This window comes from Poromitra crassiceps, assembly GCF_964638095.1.
Source record: "Poromitra crassiceps genome assembly, chromosome: 5".
NCBI classification, from domain to species: Eukaryota; Metazoa; Chordata; class Actinopteri; order Beryciformes; family Melamphaidae; genus Poromitra; species Poromitra crassiceps.
In genome coordinates, this window is record NC_139642.1 from 36,668,632 (window position 1) to 36,691,286 (window position 22,655).

The following is a 22,655-nucleotide window of genomic DNA, read 5'->3' on the forward strand; positions in this document are numbered from 1 at the left end:
ACAAATAATGTTATTCACTATCTTGAGCCCTTTACATTATAAAATAGTACAGTTTACAGAATTCAATCTGTATTTCTAATAAGTAAAAAAAAGTTTTTTCAAATGGATATAGAGCATTTTGGGATGAAAGCCTTTCATTTTTTCCTGTTTTGGCGAGGTTGGTAGAGAATATAGAATAAAAAAAAAGTGTGCTAAAGTGCATGGAACAAGTCCTGACAATCCACTCACAAGTCAAACAAGTTTTCATTAACAACTTTTAACACTTGTGTTGCAGGTGAGAAACAGCCTAAATGGTGAGGAGAGAGAGATATCAAAATAACACACTCATCTGAGAGATTTTTTTTACCACTAGCCTCTCTCTCTCTTTCTTTCTCTCTCTCTCTTGCTCTCTCTCTCTCTCTCTCTCTCAGCATAAGGGTTTAGGTGCCATGTGTTTTGGAGAGAATGTTCATGGTTAAGATGTTATATTAATAAAAAATAATATTCACATAAAATGGATTAAATTGGTGTTTTGTATTTGTTTGTTCATTGTAGGCCTACCTTTCTCTCACTTTGCACACTGGCAAAATGGGTATGTGAGCCTTATTCATAGAAACTGTAGGCATGCATTTCTTTCCAGTGACTATACAGAAATCCATCAGCTTAAATTCTCACTAGAAATTCTAAAATCCTCAAGTGAAATGTAACCCACCTTTACTGGATAAATAGTCCAGTAAAAATGTCACTTGACCTCACACTAATTGCAATAAAACCAAACTCAACTGATTTTGTATCCTCAATATGTCCTCAATGAAGGAAAAAAAGTGTTAAGGAAATGTATGAAGGGAAATTTTTGAAAATGACCTATATGATGCTACCAAAAACGTTTATTTATTTATTTTTTAACATTTTTTTTTTTTTTTTTTCTCCTTGAAGCAAAAAACACATACAGGATATAAGTGATGAGATTTATGGCACATAAAAAAAAAAAAAAAAAAAAAAAAAAGGCTTCCATAGGCTACCATCATATTTAGGTCATTTTCAAAACTTTCCCTTCATACATTTCCTTAACACTTTTTTTCCTTCATTGAGGACATATTGAGGATACAAAATCAGTTGAGTTTGGTTTTGTTGCAATTAGTGTGAGGTTGACCCACATATTTGCGTAAAATGCCTGGACTAAAAGGCCTTTTCGAATAGACAATCTCCCAGTGTTAACGAGCATCCTCTTGTCCACATGTAGACTAAATCAAGCAGACTGGAGTTTTAGTTATAGAAGAGACAGAAATAATCTCATTGGCTGAATAAACAGTTTTTTTTAGATCAGCTTGGCTTATTGCCAAAAGAATGGGAAAGAAGAAACTAATTAAAAATTAAAAAGCAAAAAAGAATGACAACTTTTTTCATTCAGCCATGACCATGGCATTACTGTATGATGTTGGAAGGAAGGAAGGAAGGAAGCAACTTAACTAGCTAGCTAGCTATGAGCTAGTTTGAACTAAGTGAGCTAGACTAACTAGCTAGTAGCTAGCTACTGTAACCTAATGTTAATCAGATAACTTATGATTGCATTTTAGTAGTTAGTAGGCCTAGTGCAAACATTAGGCTCTCTCTTACCTCTTGCCTTTTTCAGGAAAACTGTGGTTGTTTACTAACCTGATGCTGCCAGATGGACGGTATAGCTCCACATACGTTTCACTACGTCGAAAGAATCTCTTTTGATCTCGCGAGGTTATCCATCTTGCAAGCAAGGTTAGTTACTCCCTTCTGGGTTCAGCCTCAAGTGGCCTTTCGAGGAACTACAGCTTTCAGGATCAGTTCTGCAGCTTCCACTGTAAAACCATGAGCTAGCCCACTGAGCTTCACCTACAGTTATATCTTACTAATGATTACTAACTGTGTGTGTGTGTGTGGGGGGGGGGGGGGTATATTAGTCATCATGACACATTTTTAAATAAGGCATCTTCACATTATGACCCAAATCCAATCATCTTTAGGGTCTGAGAATATTTGGTATTGTTGGATTATATATTGAGTCAAAACAGCACTCTCAAGCTGCAGATACAGAATCACTTGAATGGAGTAGGCCTAGATGTGGAAGATTGGTTCTCACGGGCCTAAACATCTAATCCTGGGTTTATCCGGTAGGCTATTGTGAAGGATTTTACATATCACGCTCTATTATTGAATCAGAAATGCACTGAAGATCTAAAAGAATATGGTTGGGGCATCTAAAATATTTTGAAGGACTGATTATAATCTCAGCTCCAGTATTGTATTCTGCAGGGATTTGAAAGCAGCACTGTCTGTGCCCGGACAATAAGACACGAGCACAGCACATACCACAACCACATGTAAGAGGTAGGCTATATTGAATTATGGAGAGGATGGACTTTTTCAGGTAGCCTAAAGTAGGACACAGCAGGGGTGCCTGACGTCTTCCCATTGTGCCTGCGTGTCTACTCAATCTACTCATATTTACTCCTGTGATGATGCGGTGCGACGTATAGGCTACGAGGGTAAGTGAGTATGAGGGGTGATTAATGCCGTATGAGGGGTGACCAATGCCTCAGAAACAGGAAATGCATGGTCAATGTCATTGTGACTATAGTGAATGGATTTAAGAGAGCGGATAATGACTCTCTGTGCTGGTGGAGGCAGATTTTCCTTAGAGGGCAACTATAGTGCTTTTCACAATTTTGTGTCAGCCAATGTTACAAATTATGTTGGACGTTCATATTAAATGTGGCCAAAGTTTCAAACAATGAGGTAAACATGCAAGTTATTCCCATTAGCAAAAATCTGAGGATTTGGACTGCTCTGAAGGAGCAGTTAAGAGTTGAATGAGAACATGGGTGTAGGTGAGGTCGGATAAGCCCTGATGCCTATGGTCATTGCTCCAGCCCCCTGTTCAAACCTTACCCAACCAATGTGATCGTATGGAGCCAGCCTTGAGTGTGTGATGTCACAATTCTCTACCAGACTTTACAGACTATTTTACTTTACAAACCTACTTTTTTTAAACTAAATTCACAATGTCAATATCGTCGCTGTTGTGCCAGGACCTCGAATTTCCCTTTTTTCCCTTTTTTACTTTATGTCATAAATCAGTGCCATTGGTCATCCTTCACGTCTCTGTGTGGTTTTTAACAAATGCAACCAATGGAAAAGCATTAAAACGAGCTTGTGAGTAAATCTCCTAACGCCATTCGCCCTCAATCTGTCAGTCAAACCTTGAAATTCGTCCCCTACCTCCATCTGTACCCCCCCACGCAGGACAATAAACCCGGAAAAGTCACACGGCAGACATGCTGTGTATTTCTATCGTTTTGTTTAATCCTGGCTTCCTCTGACGTGAATAGATCAATAAAATGTTTTCCAGTTATTCCTAGGCTGCAAACTTGTTTTAACATGCAAATCGGAGTGTTTTCTGACGAGAATAATGTAACGTTAACGCTACGTTATGTCAGACTATTCTCACCCCATGCGAAAGGCCCCGCCTCTGCCATGATGAGAGGCGAGGGGCACGCTGTTGCTCCTGCGTGCACCCCCGCAACCCGGAGCTTGGGGCTCGTGCATGAGCATACGACTCTCTCCCGCCTGACTGGCCGGGAGAAAGTGCTTCCAAGTCGGACTGATAATATAAACAACATCATTTGAGCTTATCCAGGTAAGATATTAATAAAGTAATGACACATTCAGCGGGAAACTAAGTATAATTAAGACATGTGCCAACTTTGACGACGTTTGGTTCAGTATTTTAAGAGCAAACAGGTTTTTTTAACTTCCTGAAAAGTTGTTGTTTTGGAGATTCGAGGTCCTGGAACAACAGCGACGATATATAAGTGATGTGGGGCTCACTTGGTATAATGCATATCACAAAGGTTTAGCCCTTCGCGCGGCCGACCCGGGTTAGAATCTCTCGAAACTTTGCTACATTCTTTTAAAGCTGCATTCAGCAATGTTTTTGTGTTAAAATAAGTGTTAAATGGCTCTATATTCTGACAGCAATCACTGAAATATGAGTGTTTGGTCAGTAACTTGGAACCCCCAACTCCCCACTGTCCTCTATCTCTCTCCTGTAGTCCTACCTGCAGGGTGGACGTATCACTGCAACCGTAACTCATAGAGACTCACGGATGGCGGCGTTGGATTCAGTGCAAAAAAATAGGCTACATGGTCCTTTGAAAAGCACCCAGAAAATGTCAACATTTCTCTGATTTGGATAAAAATTTGACGTCGACCTCCCACTATCCAATCAGAGAAATGTTGACATTTTCTGGGAAACGGAAGGTCAGATCGCAAAGCTTAAAAGGGTCTATTACATATTTTTTTCACTCCGAATCCAACACCGCCATCCCCAAGTATCTACGAGTTATGGTTGCGGAGATACGTCTGCCCTGCATGCAGGGCTACAGGAGAGAGATAGAGGACAGCGGGGGGTTGTGGGTTCCAAGTTACTGACCAAACACTCTGCCCTCTATCGTTGCAACGGCCTAAAAACTGCGCTTAGTGCCAGGCGCAGCGCAGATTAGTGAGTGTGGACCAGCGCACTCGATATTTTTGTGTTGGCACTACAGGCGGCCTTAAGCATTATAGCCACGCCTTTTAAGCGTAAAATTATGCACAATCTGCTCATTGGAGAAGTGCAGTAAACGAATCACAAGCTTCCCTTTTAAGCTCCAATTCCATGGAACGATCCAGTCCGGTCAGAAAAGCCGACCAAAGCGATCTGAGCTCCCCCCTCCCTGTTTCCTCCCCGTCTGTCTCCATATATAATATTCCATATTATTATGCTTCTCAAACCAATCTCACTGCAGTTTAAATACTGCAAGCATGCTACACTATAGCAAGATCAAAGTGAAAAGAATGTTCTAAATGCATTGGCTAGAAAAATATAGCCTATCCCTATGTCATGATGAGATTAGATTGGTGAAAGTTTGTCCAGAATGATAGTTTTCTCTCTGTACCTTCTTCTCCCCTGCTGCACAGGTAGGATGATGCACATAAATATAGCCTACATTATGTAAAGTCATTGCATAAATGTGTTTTTATTGTAAAAGTAAATGTGAAGTAAGCCAAGTCTTATTGGAGCGTCATCACAGTAGAACCGTGTTACGGCTGTCACTCATATAAATCACGTTAAGTCTGCGACGTTAAGTGTGCGAGGGATATATACCACCTGGATTACATATATGTTTCACATAGGGTTGTGTTTTGATTCCTATGTTTTATTTTGTCCAATATTGAAATGTTCTACAATTGTTGTGATAACATAAACATTATTTCTATCTACCACTTTAGGCAATTTAGGCTGATTTGGTTGATATTTCTTGTCGAAATGTATTAGCCTGAATGCATGCTGGGAGATTTCACATGTGGCTCAACAGCCTCTGAATGACAGGGGCTCAAAACTAGATATAACAACTTTTTTTCCATCGGTCTTTGTGCCTGTCTGACGCGCGAGAGAAAGGGAGAGAGAGAGAGATAGAGACGCGCGAGAGAGGGAGAGGGAGAGAGAGAGAGAGAGGGAGAGGGAGAGAGAGGGGGAGAGAGTGTGAGATCGGCAGAGGAGAGCGCGAGAGAGGGAGAGAGAGAGAGGGGGAGAGAGAGAGAGATAGAGACGCGCGAGAGAGGGAGAGGGAGAGAGAGAGAGAGAGAGAGGGGGAGAGAGTGTGAGATCGGCAGAGGAGAGCTGTGCATAAATAAGCACAGTAATATCCGCGGCGCACTGAATAAGGCCTGGTTTTGAAAAGCGCTAAGCGCTAAATTAGCGCCAGGGGGCAAGATATCGTTAGGCCGGTATTTAAGGCCGAAACGCCCATTCTGGCCTATTCTGGCACTGCGCCACGCCTCTTTGGCGTAAAGCGCATTTCAGGGCCTAAAACCATGTTGCTATCCTCCCGAGGCAGGCGCAAGGCGCGTTTTTTTGCGTTTAATGCCAGTTTTTGCGCCTAAGGCCAGTGGGAAGATAGGCCCTCTATTTCAGTGATTGCTGTCAGAATCAGTGTTGGGGGTAACTTACAAAAGTAACATATTACATGTAATATATAACTTTTAGCAGTAACTCAGTAATATAACTTATTACTAATAAGATTTGAGTAATATTATACCAGTTACTTTGTCAAGTAACACAAGTTACAAATTGAGTTAGATTTCTTTTTTAAATCAAAGCACATATTTAAATAAAGATACAATCATCTAATCAAATTGTGTGTTTTTATGCAAATAACCACTATAGATGACAATAACAAAGGAAAAGGATAACATTTAGAATTTTGGACGGTTTACACTTACTTCAAGACGGTTGCAATTATTTTTCGGGATGGTTCCGGGGCGGCGATGTCATTCTGCTACTACTGTTATTTGTGTTGGGGGTAACTCATTACAAAAGTAACATATTACATGTAATATATTACTTTTAGCAGTAACTCAGTAATATAACTTATTACTTATAGGATTTCAGTAATATTATACCAGTTACTTTGTCAAGTAACTCAAGTTACAAATTGAGTTAAAAATAAATAAATCAAAGCAGATATTTAAAAAAGATACAATCATTTCCTAATCAAATTATATGTTTTTATGCAAATAACCACGATAGATGACAATACCAACGGAAAATAATAACATTTAGAATTTTGGATTGTTTACACTGACTTCAAGGCGGTTCAAATTATTTGATCGGGATGGTTCCGGGTCATTCTGCTGCTGCTGTTGTTTTGGTAAAAGTAATGCAAAAGTAGTGTAATAAGTAACAAGTTACTCTACACAGACAGTAATATTGTAAAGTAACTTATTACTTTCAAATGAAAGTAACTAGTAATATGTAGTATATTACATTTTGAAAGTAACTTGCCCAACACTGCTCTACACAGACAGTAATATTGTAAAGTAACTTATTACTTTCAAATCAAGGTAACTAGTAATAGTCTATTACACTTTGAAGGTAACTTGCCCAACACTGGTCAGAATGTAGAGCCATTTAACACTTATTTCAACACAAAAACATCGGTGAATGCCGCTTTAATGATCATTATACATGTTTCTGCTCGTCCTTTCTACGATGACGACGTCGCTCTACCTCTCCCCCTCTTTCTCCCTCTCTGTGGCATGCATCACCCCTCATACTCACCTCTCCTCTTCCTGTGGCATGGATCGCCCCTCCTCCTATCAGAGTGAGTGGGTTGCAAGTCAAATAGCTCTCCGTCATCCTGCTCGCTGAGCGCACTACCGGAGGCTACTGCGGTAAAGATGCGGCGACGCACGATGCTGAGCCGCGGTGGGTGAGATGATGCGCAATGGCCGAGCGATCGAGGAGGGGGAGAGACTGACAAAAGAAGAAATTGCATGTTCGTGCTAATGTTGACGATGGGAAGGGACTGCATGCCTCTGACAGCAGCGATGCACTGATTCGCTGCGCTATAGCGCCACTGGTGCAGGCCGCCTGGGAGGATGTGGTGATCCCGCTGAAGGATGCTCCAAAACCTGGAGGGGTGCATAGGCTTCGTCTGTAAACAATCTATAAGGATCCAGAGACAATAGCCTAAGTTAGGGTGTTCTATTGTAAAGCCTGGATCTGTGACACCAAGGCATCGAATGAGGTGAGAAATTAATTTAGAGATAGCCGACATATGAAAGCCTTTCTATCCGGTAATAGGCTATTTAATGTTGACTGGATATAGCCTACTGGTTTTGTTGGTATTGTGTGATTTGACGTGATAGTAGCCTATTGATTTGAAGTGTGATCTGGGTGGCCTGAACATATTTTTGCTGTTTGTGGCTATTCATTGAATCTTTTTGAGACTATGTAATAGGCATGAAGAGTGGATTGATTCACATGCATTTATTGCCACCTGAATTTCAGTCATTTGATGATAAATAGGAGTCTGGCTGATGCAACGTCTAATGATATTATGTGGTAGACTTGGTGTAAATCCAAATGTTTACATGTGAAAATATGGCCTGTTTGTGTAGGAGTATAGGCTAGTGTAAAGAGAAGCCACCTGGTTTCAAATGGATGACCTTTGACACGCTGACACCCCCACACACTGGATAATAGGCTAGGCTGTCCAGTGAGCTCTTCTCTCTCCCCCATCTGTAGATATATTTAATACTGTGGGTGTGATAGCATAACCAAAAATGAAATCAGTCCTCTGTTTTGAATTATATGATGCTCAATATTTCTCAGGTTTCGACCATTTGAATCCTTTCATGAGACCAATCTTAGGCTATATATATCTACACTAATTACTGTTTAATTTGACATTAGTTGAAGGATTGAATCGTGTTCCCTGATTTGATTCTCAATATTTTCACCATATGAAACAAGGAAACAATAGATCTTTGAATTATCTGAAGCTAAATATTTCTCTCAGTCATGTTTTTGACCAATTGCACTCTGTCATTAGACCAAACCCTGCATCTGCACTAATTGCCATTAACTGGGGGATTGAATTGTATTTCCCACATTGATTTGAATATTTTGACCATATGAAACAAAGAAACAATAGCTCTCCTGTTTTCCAATTATACATCCCATTTAAAAAAAAAATCAATGCTTTGCCAACAAAGAGCCCCATCATATTTTCCACTCTGAATCTCTGATTGCCTTGTTGTGTTCCCTCTCCAGGTCGTTTTGTGTCAGCTGAGTCAGTGTTCCGTTTGCCTCCTCACATGGCAGGAGGCAGTCGACAGGAGGGCCAGTGAAGCTATTGAGACAGTGGGAGAGTCGTGTTGAAAGCGCCATCACTGGGCCCCAACAACCCTCTCATTATCCTCTTCATCATCAACACTGACAGCTGTACCTCTGACCCGGGCCATTGTGTTCATCTGGAGCGTCTGGATGCTAAGCACTAATTAGGGAGACAACAACTCCAACCCAATGTCAGGGGAAAGGATTGGGATTCTTTTCCTCTCTTCAAATTGGGATGTTTTTGTCATCAGGATGAACTGTGAGAACTGAGACATTAGATCAGCAAGTGAGTCTTCATAGTGGATCAGCTCTCTCTTGCAATGTTAAGTAAAGCTAAATGTCTACTTTTTTCAGATTATGATGTTTTTACCTTCATCTGAATGACATTAAATCATTAAGAGACTCTTGATAGTGTGGCAGCTCTGTCATAATATTGAGTAAAACGCAGTCTATTTTTTTCAAATAATCTTTTTACCTTTGAGCTGTCACACTCTGAATCACTAATAGACTCTTGATAGTTGCAGTGCTCTCTCACTAATGAGAATTCATCTCGATGAGACGGGCTGCATTTTAATAAAGGATAAGTGAGGACAAACCGATCAAACATAGATGAGGCCGACACCGAGCACCATGCTTCAGCAGAATAACAATAACAACTACCCCTGCCTGAATGTGTCTGGCTCCACCAGGGAGATGCTCCAGAAGTGCTCCAGAGGCTCCCTGCCCTTCCCCAGCCGACTGGAGCTGGGCCTGGGGGACCTGCCGCTCGTCCGGGGCCTCCGAGCATGGGCCCTCTGCTCCAAGAACCGCCGCAAGGCCGGCGGTCCACTGGGAGGAGGAAAAGCCCCTGCTACTCCACCAGCAACCCGGGCGAATTCGCCTTCCTGTCCCAGACCGGCGGATGTGTACCCCACCGGGGAGTGGGCTCGCATGGGGTACGGGCTTCCCTTGGGTCTGGATGCGAGGCAGGCAGGGATTGGGGCTCTGGTGACCGTTGCCACTCTGAAGACCTCAGAGGGGGGCGGGAAGACGCAGACACAATGCCTTTTCCTCCGGACTGAGAAAGGAAGCTGTTTGTACTCGACAGCCAAATCCGGTGCTTGCTCCCTGGGTATGGGTCCCACTGTAGCCTCCACTCTGGTAGGGGGGTGGCTGAGAGGAGGAGGCAGAGACAGAGCAGTGGGGAGGTTGGACAACGGGCCGACTCAGACCGGCACAAACCGGGTTCGAATGCGATCAGGCCGGAGGTGGAGGAAGTCAGGTCATGCCGGGGGCCCGGGGCCTGAGCGAACGGGCCTCAGCAGAGAGAAGCGGACGAGGAGCCGGGAGGAGGCTGCTGCTGGAGAAATCATTCTGGAAGAAAGACAGGAAGAGAGAGACAAAGGAGGCGGTAAACAATCTCCCAGTCCCCAGCAGGACAGCAGGCGAGGTCGGCAGGAGAAAGGGGGAACAAACAAGAGTCCCAGATGCTGCCACGGCGCTTCTTCGGCTAAGACCTGCGCCCGCTGTGGAAGGAGAGCCGAGAGGCGGGAAGGCCAGGAGGGAGACACAGGTCCGAGAGGAGGCGCGTCCGTCCTGAACAGATTGAACGATGAAGTGGAGGGCATGAGGAAGGAGACACAAGGGGAGGAGAGGGGTGGCCTCATCGGGTTAGAGTCCTCTAACTCCATTTTGGCGGCGCCGAACCCCGACCTAGAATCTAATTGCTTTTACCCAGAATCCCACGGCGGCTGCGAGGCTGGAGAGACGAGAGGCGAGGAGAGCAGAGAGACACAAACCTCCCGCAGCAAGGGCGGCTACTCAGAGAGAGAGGAGGACACAAACGCCCAAACACAGGTTATGAAAATGCATACAGGAAATAGCGATATCGTTAACGGCCACTCCGGGCAGGCCGTTGTGACTGATGATTTGACACTGAGACATAATAGAGATAGTGATGACAGAAAGAGAGAGACAGCTACATCCGCCTGTGTTGCAGTAAAGCCTCATCAGAAAGCCAATGAAGGAATAGTGGCTGATGTAAACGGAATTCCTGCTGATATGGTTGTAGATGGAGAGTCAGGGAGTTTGTCACTTTGTCAGGGAGAACAAGAAAACAGCAATGAGGACGAGGAACACGACAGCATCAAGCTGAAGTGTCAACTGGAGGATGGAGACACTGGGATCATGGTTAAAGAAGAATTGGATGATAGCAGATGTGAGCTACAAGAGCCAAACTCTGTGGCTGCTGTAGACGAGAAAGACTCATGCAGGAACAACACTGTGAAAGAGAAGTTAAAGGAGCCTGTGTGTGAGCTCTATCCAGAAGACATCCAGTCGGCTTCAGAGGAGGACAGGAACCCCTGCAAACAGCAGAGGGAAGCCCTGTTTTCAAAGGAGGAAGAGGAGAAGGAGAGGCTGCCGGAGGGAAATACTTCTCCACTTCTCCGAAAGGTGGACGGACACAGAGATGCCTCCGCCTTTGAGACGGACGTAGATGTTTTGGTGGACAACAAGAGAAGAGAGGAGGACGAATGTCGTGGAACTGAGCTCAATGAAGCGACAGGAGCTGAGCGGAGAGATGAGTTGGCAGGGGAAAACAGGCGAGGGGAGTCGGAGCAAGAGAATGTAACTGCTGGGGAGAGAATAACATGTAGAGAGGCGAATGAACTGGAGGCGAGACTGAAGCAAGATGGCGGCGTTGAAGAAGGGGATGAAAAAGAGTGCAACGCAGAGGAGGAGTGGTGCGATGAAAGGGCCAGACAGGAGTTAAACAGAAAGGATAATGGCGAAGAGGTAAAGAGAAATTGTCCGGTGAAAGGCGAGTGGGAGGTGCAGGAGTCCACAGAGGGGTGGGGAACAGAGAGAAAGTGTGTTTCCCATCTGCCCCTCCCCCTAGTGGAGGAGACAGGGATAGAGGGAGAGTGGAAGGAAGTAGGGGATGGAGAAACCTGTCGAGAAGTCTCTGCCACCGCCAACAATGCTAACATCTCCAATGTTGAAGAGAACGGAGAGACCCATTGTCCTCTCTTTCCAAGCCCCGCTCCCACCACCACCGCTAGTGTCGCCAGTGCTGCTCCCTCTACCTCTCACACACCCTCGCCGGCTAATCCTGGCCCCCGTCTGCCCCCCCTGGGAGCCATGGCAACCGGCCTGCACTGTCTGGAGGTGGAGGGGGCCAGAGTGGCGACGAGGGAAGGAAAGACAAGGGAAGGGAGAGAGCCAGAGAGCCCAGAGGAGGAGCAGCGCGAGGAGGAGAGGGGCTCCACCGTGGCCGCCGAGAGGGGGAGGACGGAGGTGGAAGAGGAGGAGGGGGAGGAAGATGAGTTTGGAGTGTTCATGCAGGCGGGGGGAGAGACGGCTTGGAGCGAGGAGGCCGCTATGTCCGCCTCAGTGCCTTGTGAGAGCAGGGAGATCGCTGGTGAGTCTGACACTTGCTAACTTTATCGTTGCCTGTCTCTGTCTGCTCCTCCCTGTGTGTCTCTCTCTCTCTCTCTCTCTCTCTCTCTGTCAGTCTCTATCTCTCTTGCCACCCCCTCAGGGAGCTTTAGTAAGTTTGTCTTTTTGTTTGCCGTAGACATGTGACAGCAGATCTTTGGATAAAGCCGACAAGCTGACACGAAAACAGGATTCAGAAGTAGAGCAGAGTCGTAGAGGATGTCAAAAAAGGAATTCTAGACTTCAAAAGTACTGTAACAAAACAGAATTTCAATGCCAACATTCGCTCATCATGTGAAAACATTTATTGTCCCATAGCCTTCACTCATGACATCCACACACATATTTGTTCTTCTCTAACAGCCAGTGTTAGTCGCTCCTTATGTTCCCTCGTCATGCTTCCTTTAGCTAATCACCTAAGCCTGGTTTCCACTACAGGGCCAAATGAGTCTAAACCCCACCCACCCCCACCCCGTGAAAACATTTCTGCCATTACTTTAACATGTTGTTGCCAGAAGTGAAGATTTAGCAGTGGGCCTCGAACCTCAGGGCCCTAGTGCATCGACAGATAAGTCACAAGTTCAATCCCCTCATATTTTAGCCAATGTCCATAAACAGCTTTATCCCTGAGCAAGACACTGAACCCCTACCAGAGTGTCAATTAAATGTAATGTAATCTGAATTGTAAATGTTAGATTAGATTTAGTTGAGTTGTACATTTGCATTTAGTTGTCCCTTGCCCTGGTAAGCACCACTTGGTCTTGTAGTGGAAAAGAGGCTCTAGTCTGGAATGACCTGGATTCCTAACCAAGCTCCCCCCCCACCCACCTCTCTCTCTCTCTCCCTCTCTGTCTCTCTCTCTCTCCCTCTCTGTCACTCTCTCTCCCTCCCTCCCTCTCTCTCTCTGTCCCGCTCTGTGGGGTATTAATCATTCAGAGCTGGGCTGAGGGGAGGGAGGGAGGAGGAACAGGCTTGGGACTGTAAGCTCCTGTTAGCCTCAGGTTATGGGTCGACGGGTTAAAGGGAAAGTCACACACACACACACACACACACACACACACACACACACACACACACACAACACACACAACACACACACACAAACGCACAGCTGCTGAAGTGTCTGATACCTCCTGCAACAGGCATCAGAGTGAGACACAAATACTCACTCAGATGTTTCCTTGCAATCAGACGCCCCTGTGTGATTGAAGTCACACACACAAACAAAGACTATGCCAGGCAGGCCCAGGCTCTGATGCAGCAGGCAACTTGACGGCAATGGCATGCAACATTCCCAGCAACAGGCAGCAAAGTGAGACACTCACTTTGATGAGTGCTTTTTCCTTGCAGCAAGATCTCCCTATGTGATTGAATTCAGCGCTGAGGCAACTCTTCCTATCAGTGTTGCTGAAGTCCTAAAACAGTTTCACAGGCAGTGGGCAGCCTTTTGGGCAACATATTACAGTATGTAGGCAATTTGACACATGTAGGGAAAAGTATCAAAGAGAATTAATCTGGGCAGCACAAAGTTACCATCTTAAGTTACCTTCGAATCTGCTGAGAGAATCAGGGCAGAGCAAGTGAATGACATGCGCTTTCCTCAGCAGCTACTGCCAAGGTTCCCTTGAGCAAGGCACTGAACCCCACATTGTTCACAAAGTTCACAGCTCAAGGTCGAACAGTAAAAGATTGTCTGCACTCTGGGCGGCTCCCAGGTGTGAATTTGAATTGAACTACTGTATATTACTATGAACAAGGTGATAAACGTGCTCAGTGACACATTCCCTGGACAAATTAAAGTTAATAAATTAAGAAATTAATTATTGGGATCCAGTTAATTGTGTATGATGTTGATGTGCCAGTTCTTGCTTAGTATCCTAGCAATTGTAACTAGTTCAAGACTGCAACTAGGACTCGCTGATAAGTGAATATGATCATTTATTGTCTTTCAGTGGAATCATATCATCATAATATATGGTGATTTTGCGATATTGTGACCTGCAATCCTGCTGTCTAAATTGGTGATAATAACAAACACATTTTATTTAAAACCCAACAAAATGAGGTATGACACATCTAAAGGAATATTACTTGACATTTTCAGTTTTGTTTGACATCACACCCAACATTTATCAAAGTGAAGAAAACGCACATGGTGAAGTCTCAGTGAGGTGCTGGTGACGGGTAAAGATCCAATGAAAAAGAGGAAAGCGCACTCTGGCTCAGACGCAAAGATTTAATAAAAAGACGACGTTTGGGCCTGGTGACCTTTGACTTGACAAAGTCCACCAGGGTGAAATGTTGTCTTTTTATTAAATCTTTGCATCTGAGCCGGAGTGTGCGATTTCCTCTTTTTCAACACACCTAACATTACCATTCAATTCAATGAGATGAACATTCATTTGATTATTTAACATGTGATTGCGCATGCGTGAGCCATATCATGAGTACATTTCCATATGAAACTGGCACTAATGCTGAAGAGCGATGACGGTCTCCCCAGCTAATACAAAGCCAGCTAACCCAGCTACAGTGTTCAGCTGTTTGTCCATCCAGGTCATCTGAATGAGGGCAAAGCCTGGAACCATGACAGCTATTCATAGAAGCAGACTCCTGAACTGCAGGTATCTATGGTGCATATAGTTTGAAATCATATCATAGCAACAACTAACTGTGTGTGTGTGTGTGTGTGTGTGTGTGTGTGTGTGTGGGTGTGTGTGTGTGTGTGTGCGCGTGCCTGCATGCGTGCGTGCGTGCGTGCATGCGTGTGTGCGCATGCCTGCCTTGGAAACAGCACTTGGAAACCATGCCGTTGCGGGAGAGTCGACCCATTGGACGTCAGGCTGGACGGACAGCTCATTCTACCAATCAGAAGACACCTGGACGGCCTTTCCTCAGGACTCACCAGATGAGGGTCGAGACACGGTGGGACAGTGGTGGCCAATCAGCGCTGTGGACGAGAGGAGAGACAGACTCTCGGCCAATCAGAATCTGGTACAGTACTGCTTTAGTGCTTGCCCTCTTAAAGCCCCATTATGTAGTTTTTTTTAACATTAATATAACAGCTGACTTCTAATAGGGAGAATGGTGCCTCTGTCATTCCCACACCGGCCTCCGAACGCCTGTTCCTGAACTATGCATTTTTGGTGTCTGCATCCCGGATCGGCTTGACAGTGTCATCTTGCCTGGAACTTTTAACTCCATTTCTTGCACAGCTCCTTCAAATTAAAAGTTTTCAACTGACAAACATAACGGGATGCTTTTATTGTGAAGTACATATAGGAAGTAAAACGTGTTTCGCTTGCTAGCTTAATTAGCGGCGCGATTAGCTAATTTTCTCACTGAAACAAGTCGAGACAAGAACATTTGGGGATATTTGGAGCATTTGTTTTTACAGCAAACCAGTTACAAACACTGCAGAAAGATATGCTAAGTAGAGAGTAGAAGCAGAAACAGTAAAATAAGGCTGACATACAAACAGGGAAGTGTAGCATTCAGGTGGTGGTTTCGCCAAAATAGAAAAAGTACAGAATGGGCCTTTAAGATGGCTTTCATGAAACAATAATGGAAAAATCACACCCAGGTGTTGAATTAAGTGGTGCAGTTTTGCACAGGTCAGACCCTTCTCCCTCTCTCCCCTCTCTCTGGCACTGTGCGTGCATGTTGTGTGTGTGTGCGTGCATGTTGTGTGTGTGTGTGTGTGCGTGCATGTGTATGCGTGCATGCACGTGTCTGCGTACGTATGTGTTTCACCGGCTTTGAGCCGCGCCACTTTCTGTCTCAACTCTTGCTTCCTTATATAGCCGGAGGTTAGGGGGGCTAATGTAGATCTCGTGCACACTTCTCGGCTACTAACAGATCTTGGCTCATACCGACATCCCGTGCTACGAACGGACTTACACATGTCACTTATAGAAGCAGCTGCACTGCTTAAAAATCCACCCTCAGATACTTTTCCACCGTTCATCAATATGTGATGTTCAGTGCATCCCACGTGTTATTTGGTGAGCTATTTAATTTTGATTTACGGTACTCTTTTGGTATACTCCCTCAAGCCGCCTCATCTACTTCTACTTCAGCTCACGATTTCCTACATTTCCCAAAATACCTTTTGACAACACCCAGAGAAGGTTCATGAAGTTATTGCTTTTAGTCAAAGGTGGGCGTATGTTCATAGAAATGCATCTAACTAGCCAAATAGGTTGTGAACATTGGGGGCGTGTCTATGATCGTGGCCACAATCCTTACTCAAAACACAACCTGTCTTGATGCTGCATTGCATTCTGGTCTCTCTCCTGCTCCTGTCGGTGGAGAAATTGCTCTCTCTCCTCTTCTACGATGGATTTCTCCCTCTATGATTGCTGAATGTCTCACAGTTGATGTTTTACATCCTGAAATATTTTCTGATATCAAACTCAAATGGAACAGTGGTAAAGTGTTTGATGGTGGATTTTCCTTCAAGATTGACATTTAAGTCTGAACTTTTCTCAATTGCTTTGGATTTGGGTCAGCCTTTGGTTCAAAGACATTTCTGAAAATAATATTAAATATTTATTGACGGCAAATTACTCGCAATTTCAGGCTGTAGTTCACAAAACGCTTCACCCCTCAGGCACAGTTTGGGTTTGCAAGTATGGGTCAGAATAGCTAATGTTGCTCCCGAGGGTCTGTGTGTTGAAAAGTGAAACTGTGCTGCCGGAGAACAATTTTGCTTTAAGATTGCTTTAATAAAACAAGAGCATCAGGGCTGCAGCACCGCTGCCATTCCACCGGGTTTAATTCTATCTCCTCCATAGAGCCTGGTGCCGTCAAACCATGAGTCACGGACGACCAAAGAGTCTGTTCCAACCAAACACTAGAAACCTACTGTAACACCAGCTGATTTAACTCATTTACACACCTTCATACAGAGAGGAGGAGGAACTCATAATCAGAATAATCACCTGCACTGTTTGGTTGGGTTGAAACCTGCAGATTGGATGTGACCTAAAAACACTTAAAAAATAAAGCAGTTTTATTTTGCATATTGCTGTTGGCATGTGAAAAACTCATACTCCAAATTTGGTGATTTTCAAGTTTTCACAATCCTGTAAAACCCATTGTTTTTTTGTTTTTTTGTATACAGGAAAAACATCAGCAAAAGAACAGCTCGTGCACACACACACACACACACACACACACACACACACACACACACACACACACACACACACACACACACACACACACACACACACACACAGCTCCCTTGCCACAAACAAACAAGCAATTAATAATTATTTGATGTTTTGGTACTTGAAGTAGAATCACAGCATGTAATTTCCTCATAAAAATAATGAGAACAATAATGAGAACAATAGCTTCCCAGTGTTAAACACAAAAGAAAAGATAGGGTTGTACAATAAGCAGTGAAAGATACTGTTGGGATAATATAGGTTTCAAATAAGTTATTTATTATGCTTGATGCCAGGAAATACTAATTAAAACAGAATTATTAACAAAATATCTAAAGACCTGAAGGGAGTAGAATCAGTATATCAAAGGCTGGGACAAAATATCACTCAGATGTATTATAGAGGTCTCTCTCTCACTCTCTCACCCCCTCCCCCCCTTCCTCATAGACCTCTGTGTTTTCGGAGGCATTCCCCTCCTTGCCCGGCTCCCCGTCCTGTGACCCCGACACTGTCCCCACTCTGACGCAGCTCCTCAGGGGCAAACAGCACCACAACAGAGCCAGCCAGGACCAGGGGTGAGTAGAGCTGTCTGAACACATAGAACACAGTCGAGTAGAGTACAATAGAACAGAATACAATACAATACAATAGAGCAAATGGAGAATAGAATACAAGAGAATAATTAAAAACAGAACAGAGTAGAATTCAATAGATTAGAGACTAGAACAGCACAGAAGAAAGTAGAGGAGAAGAGAACAACCCTATGGAAGCCGAGAATGTCCGTCCTTGTGCTTTCTTTTTAATGCTGTTATCTCAAGATCACAAGTTAATTAACTCGTTATCTCCAGAAAACAAGCTTTGGTATCTCGAGATAATGAGATAATCAACCCATTATCACAAGAAAACAAAATGCCGTTTCAACTTATCACTTATTATGTTTATCAGAGATCAGGAGCGCCATGCCAGCATGCAAAGATGGTGTCTTGACAACAGGAGCAACTGATTTAAGCTGAAAATGATCAATGCATCAGACTGTGCGTCAATCAAGGTCTAACACAGGCAGAAATTACATTGTGTCTTGTGAGAAATTGTCTGTTTGTTTTCCCAGAATTAAAGAGATAAATTAATAACGAAATAATGAACTTGTGATCTCGACATAACGGCATTAAACAATAATTGCAAACACAGCCATACAAAACAGGATAGAAAGGGATAGAATAGACTACAGTAGAGTTGAGTAGAGTAAATGAACCTGTAAAGATCTGAGTGTCCTTCACCTGTGTTATGGCAGTCTGCCTCACACGTCAGCCACAGTAAAGCAGTGGGTTCATGTGACTGGGTAGAATTTCATAGTGGTTCTACTGGAGTAGAGACAAAAGCTGCATACCTGGCAGTGTAAAGACAGTTTGATCATTAGCTTCTCTGCTCAGCATTCCAGAGTTAACTATAAAGTTTTACAGTAAGGAAATTCATGTCATACTTTGTGTCCTACAAATCCGTTCATAGTTATCCTAAATCCATTCCTTCTGATTGCAAGTATTCTACATTTGTTCTGCACAACTGCATATGCACGTGCATTATTTGTTCAATGGTTAAAGAAAAATCAATAGGGATCAAATACAATGGTGTTTGAAAATGTAATGATGTCTGAGAGGAGGTGGAAGGAGCTGGAAATGAAAAGACCGCCACTTAGTGGTCAGTGTGGGAACCTGCAAGTCAGAGGGAGATGGCATCTCTTAAAATAGAAGCAGAGGTCAACAGGAGGTCACAGGAGTTCACTTGGGCATTTGGGATGTGAGCAAGTTTGTGAATTACAAACACCTAAGCAATTTCACTGGGTTTGTTTTGTGCACCAAACATTTTTGTTTCTTTTCTTTTCTGCTGCAATACTTTAGAATTGGGAACCAACTTCTTTCGACCACCGCTGGTCAGACGATGATCTTCTGCATGTTTTCAGTGGGGGTCCATATTGATGTTATATGAAGGAAACCATATGACCATTATTCTATCCGCTCTCCTCTAGCCTTCACCCTCGTTTACACCACTTCATTCAGAGAAGAGTCATGCGCTCTTTGTGCCGACTTCCCTGCAAGAAATGACATAAGGTCTTATATAAGGTGGAGTCAAGGCTCACCGCAACATGTCACACCTTCACTTCTGATGGCCAGGATCATCAATCTGTCTGCTGCAGCTTCCCGGAATAACTCTCAGGCCCCTCATTGTCTATTCCGCCTTACTGTAATTCCCAAGTCCACACACAACACTAGACACAGCAACAATATTCAGCACAGGTTTGGAATAAGTATGCAACCAATTTAAATAGGAATAGTTTTTAACAGGATAAAAACTTGGTAAGAGCATCATGAATTTGATTAGTATAAGGAGTTTCAACTTCCATAAATTTAATCATTCCATACAAATTCAAGAAACTATTTCAATCAACTGTTGAAACAGATCTAATCACTTTCAATCTCATTTCACAAAGCACACGATCTCAGGTCAAAACTTTATAAACCTTTTCATGTCATCAAAGTACAAGTCAAATCAAGTTCCAGAACCCAAGTCAACCGTGTGTGTGTGTGTGTGTGTGCGTGTGTGCGTGTGTGCGTGTGTGCGTGTGTGCGTGCGTGGGTGCGTGCACACACACATCATATCCGTCACACACGTCATCCTCCCGTCTGTTCTGCTGGTGCTGCAGGTTATTGGACAGTTTCCACGACTTGAACAAGATGATTGGCCAACGATACAAGAGAGCCAGCGGTGTTTCCCAAGACCTTCTGCTGAAAACCTTACAGCTGGACCGCACACTCACTGTGAGTCAAGACCAGCATGTGGACTGGACTGGCTTGCTTTCTTTCTTTCTTTCTTTCTTTCTTTCTTTCTTTCTTTCTTTTTGGTAATTCGGTGATAGTATGTCCGGAGTTGCAAGGCGCACCGACCGTTGCTCTGAGCCTCTCCAAACTTTGCCGAAACACTTTTCAGGGGTCTGCCATGGAAAAAACAAAAAAGCATCGCCCATAGGGGGCGTTACGGCAATGTTTTAGATTTTAAATGGCCAAACGTGGGGCACTTCGTAGGACCTGACAGACTGCAGTGTTGAATTTCGGCATGAGTTTGTTCACACCCAAATGGCGCATCGTCTCCAGAGTCTACACACCCTCGAAATGAGCATGTGCGCTAATTTCTAGAATGTGTTTTGACATTCTATTCTCTACCGCTCATGTTTCACTGTTAGAAATCACTTTAAAAATCGAATTTTAATCTTGCTCTCTCTCTCCCACTCTTTCACACGCACACACGCGCACGCACTTTCTACCCTCAATTTCACACAGAGGAAGTAATGTGCTAAGTTAATTGTTCCGTTTGAATTTGTGAAGCTTCCAGGTTGTTAAATTGAAAGGTCGACGCAGCCTTGGGCGTAGCAGCATGTACAAATGAATTGATAGTGTTCTTTGACTGATAGCTTTGGAAAGTACCGTTTCATTCAGATGACTCGACCGCTGTTAAATTCAAAGCACTATTCAAATTGCAGAGTCTACAAAATATGCAAATACATGATCTACTCCTCTGGAATATAGGGCTCAGTATGTTTTCTGCAGGGAGAGTTATTGATTGTGTATGATGGGATTACATTGAAACATTGGAATTGGAATTTCAGTTAGTATGCAAAAAATAAAACGTAATCAGGTACTGATAAAAAAAAAAAAAAAAAATCAGTAGATTACAATGTGTTTGAAGGTTTAAAATGCACTTCTCCTTCTGAGGTTGGAGAAAACATGCATCTTTTTACACAGGATAAATAATGGTTAATTGTGGTGGTAGATGTACTAAAATTCATGGTGGTTCTCAAAGATACTTTTAAGCATCAATATATTATTGTCAAATTAATTGTGATACCTTGGTATAATTATTGTCAACAAATGAGAGCATGGTGGAGACGATTGATCGCCTCTGTCTCACACCAGTGCAATTGTTAGTCCAAATTAAGACCACGTTTCCCATAAACCCTGTTGCTTCATGACACAAGGAGGATCTTTGCATCTTTGGAGAAAGAGTTTCTCTTTGGATTTATTGAACTGGATCAACATGTTAGAAGTAATTTTTCAATCAGCCTTTCACTCCTTCCAGAACAGCGCCCTCTTCCTCTTTTGTGACGTACAGCAAAAGATTTAAAATTGGATCTCGTGTTACACAATGTAAAATGCAGCGTAGCAGCCACTTGAGGCTAACAAGCTTCTCACTGATGGTCTCATTTGTTTATAGTAATTATACTAATGTGGTAATGATTTATTGGAGTAGAAATGCCACAAGTAACACCTTTTAATCAATGGTAATTACAGTAATGAAATAAATGAATATATTCTCCAGAAGCCTCCACATTTTTTAGGGTTTGTAATAAAAGTAAACAATCAGTCTGTAACAAATTCCTCACTGACTCTGATCTATGCCTGCATCGTCTTGTCATTGCCCTGAACAGGAAAGCAGAACTGGTCCCTGGACAGCCAATCGTCGTCTCTCCCCCGGCCTCCCTTCAGCCAATCAGAACGCTGCTTCTAAGCGACGGCTGTCATACGACTACAACAGAAACATCATGGAGTAACTGGGGGTTGGGCTGGCTCTCTGTAGTCTGCTCCTCGGCGGACATGAGCCCAAATAAATGCAGGAGAGAACAAGCCACAAGACTCTGGACTGACATGCGTACTGTTCACTTCTCGTCGCTGAACTCTACTGACTGACCTTCTGACTGTCAGCACACTCCCTAAGCTCCACTCACTGGTAATAAGACAGGATACCCATAAAAACTGGGCTGATGCACTGCAGTTATATTTCAAGGTTTCCATCAACTCCTGTTGATATAAATATTGGCAGAGTGCTTGGACTTTCATCAGACATGTGCCACATTGTTCTTACACACACGCATCTCCCATTTGACTCTCCTCATAAGAGACCATGACAGCAGTCTGTTGCCGATTGTTTGGAGGCTGATTACCAGAAGTTACAAAGAAGCCGCCATGTTGGACATGATGTGACATCAAAATGAAAAGTTGTGACATTCCACCCTGATAGTTTGCACCTTTTTAGAGGGTCATCAGAGAAATGTAACATTTAGGCATATAAACATTTCTTGGAGGCATAAATAATCCACTGGTTGAGTTAAACCTCAGTGGGCGGGGCCAAAGAACCACAGTTTTACGGAACACACGTTAGCAAAATTGAATAGCAAAAAAGAAACTGGTCAAAATATATATAAAAAAACATTAATTCATGACCATGGCATGGTCATACTTCCTCCTCATTACCGTTTGTATTTTTCTCTGGGCTTCAGTCTAATGTTACTTAGCCAGATGTTCTTTGGCTCCGCCCACTAGGTTTTAACACAACCAATCAGA